This window comes from Tupaia chinensis, unplaced genomic scaffold, assembly GCF_000334495.1.
Source record: "Tupaia chinensis unplaced genomic scaffold, TupChi_1.0 Scaffold143247_2, whole genome shotgun sequence".
Classification (NCBI taxonomy): domain Eukaryota; kingdom Metazoa; phylum Chordata; class Mammalia; order Scandentia; family Tupaiidae; genus Tupaia; species Tupaia belangeri.
The window spans coordinates 1,827,847-1,830,775 of NW_006203092.1; positions in this window are offsets into that span (position 1 = coordinate 1,827,847).

Genomic DNA, 2,929 nt, shown 5'->3' on the forward strand with positions numbered 1-2,929 from the left:
TAAATTACCTCTGTAGCGTGTCTGTCATATGGTTATTTTGAACAGTGATTTGCAATTATTGATCTGAGAGACCTGAAGGTCTTGTTCCAGAAGTCACTTTAAGGGAGGCTAAAGGGGAGAAGGAGAAGAATTAGAAGGAAGAAAAGGAGAAGGAAAGCTCCTTCTATAAAAATTATGAACTACTTCAAGGAGAGAAAAGGAAAATCCTTCAGCTAGACCAACTCCATTTTTAGCCTTATTATATAGGAGTGGTCTGAAAAAAATAATTAGTATGGACAAACAAATCTGGTTCCATGGCTCAGAGGTAATATGCTGCTCAAGAGAAGGGGATTCTACACAGCAAATGGAGTTCAAATCCCCACCTGGCCAGCCAGAAACACATCCAGCACATGAATGAGTGCCCTAGACCCAACGGACTAGAGGACTGGAGGAAGGAGATCGCGTTGTGCCCAGACCTGGGAGGCTGCTCCTCTCTCTCTCACACTTACACACGATCTATCATGGGGCGGGGGGGTAGGGTGGAGAGTTACATTACTTTGAAATAGTTTTGAACATCTCTGGTCTGAATTATGCTTCATCACTTGTTTTTGTCCCCATTAACTTACGGCATCCAAAACAGAACAGAATTATCTAACACATTCAAATAGTGGCCTTACAGATAAAAACACTCTTCGGTATTTAACCCAAGAATGAGGTTTATTATTTTTTTTCTTATGCACATGTTTGTTTGTTTGCTTGGCAACCACATAGCCACATAACTTATGTTCTTAGACCTTCGTGGACTGACTATTAAATAAAACAGTGTCCCTGGTAAAAGGGGTAGATTTGGGTGAAGCAGTTCTTGTCAGTTTAGGGCAGTGGAAAAAGTTACAAATAGTTTATTGTAGCATCCAAGGCCAGACAGTGGTGCAATGGTAAAATGCAGTACTCTGTGTGGCTGACACATAGGAAGTTCCCAGTCCACATTCAGAGCCCTCTCTGAATACACCAGGCACAGGCACACATGTGCCCAGGCTGAGGCTGGGGATGGATCGCAGCACCCAGACCCTGTTGGGTAACATATCCCTCCTCTCTTTCCCAGTTTTTTTAAAAAAAGATTGTACAACCTAGTAGTTCATTACTAGGTAAATTATGGTATATTATTTTTTGGAGATATTATTTAAAACTAAGGTATATTTTTATATTCACATGTTTTAATATGACAGTAACAATATCTGACAGTTATGGAGTACCTACTTAATAAATTGATTAAGGTATAATCCTAAACACATTTAAATATAATATTATATATTTTACTTTACATGCTCTTATGCATTTAGCACATATAGTCAGTTCAATTCCCACAACACAATAGAATATGTATTTTAACATTTTTCCTGTTGCACATAGGAGCACATTACAGAGTTAATTAAAAATAAAATGTATTGAAAGCACAATAAATCGATAACCACTCCTCCTAGCTAATTGTGTCCTGCCATGACTATGTCCTGCAGTATTTGAGAATCATACACTTCTGTGCACATGGCTGAGGAGTGGCATGCAAGAGTAACATTCCAGGAACTATACCCTAAATATCATTTCCAAATACTGCCCGATGTTTTCAAAGGAAGGGATACTAAGACAAGTATGATAGATTATCACAAGCAATAGCATATATGATCATCTATCATTAATTAAGCTGCAATTTTAGGAAAAAAACCTTCACATGAAAAGTTTGTATTTATTTCTACCTTCAGTGAATGTTTAGTAAATGCCTATTGATATTCTACAAAATACTCCATAATCTTAATATTTTTTCTCTTTAGCATATGCTTCATACTTCTTTGTTTTCTATTTCTATTTTTGCTGCTAGAAATACTTTCTCTAGTTTCTCTACTAATGAAAGTGATTAAAATAATGACATTAATAAAGTACGAAATTCAAGAATTTCCTGTGATTACACTTAGAAAGTTCAAATTTCTCTTGCAATTTTTAATGAAACACATGTGTGCACACATAGATGACACACACATACACTTAAAGATTTTTTTCCTCGTTTCTGGAATGAGATGCTATAATTATTGAAACAAATAAAACTTCTAGAAATAGAGAACCAATTATAAATGTTCATTCTTAAAAACAGTCACACAACTATAATTTCTACAATTGTTATTGACTAAAGGCTAATGTACTAAAGTTATATGAAAGAATCAAATGGAGTTCAAATCCCCACCTGGCCAGCCAGAAACACATCCAGCACATGAATGAGTGCCCTAGACCCAACGGACTAGAGGACTGGAGGAAGGAGATCGCGTTGTGCCCAGACCTGGGAGGCTGCTCCTCTCTCTCTCACACTTACACACGATCTATCATGGGGCGGGGGGGTAGGGTGGAGAGTTACATTACTTTGAAATAGTTTTGAACATCTCTGGTCTGAATTATGCTTCATCACTTGTTTTTGTCCCCATTAACTTACGGCATCCAAAACAGAACAGAATTATCTAACACATTCAAATAGTGGCCTTACAGATAAAAACACTCTTCGGTATTTAACCCAAGAATGAGGTTTATTATTTTTTTTCTTATGCACATGTTTGTTTGTTTGCTTGGCAACCACATAGCCACATAACTTATGTTCTTAGTTCGTCGTGGACGGACTATTAAATAAAACAGTGTCCCTGGTAAAAGGGGTAGATTTGGGTGAAGCAGTTCTTGTCAGTTTAGGGCAGTGGAAAAAGTTACAAATAGTTTATTGTAGCATCCAAGGCCAGACAGTGGTGCAATGGTAAAATGCAGTACTCTGTGTGGCTGACACATAGGAAGTTCCCAGTCCACATTCAGAGCCCTCTCTGAATACACCAGGCACAGGCACACATGTGCCCAGGCTGAGGCTGGGGATGGATCGCAGCACCCAGACCCTGTTGGGTAACATATCCCTCCTCTCTTTCCC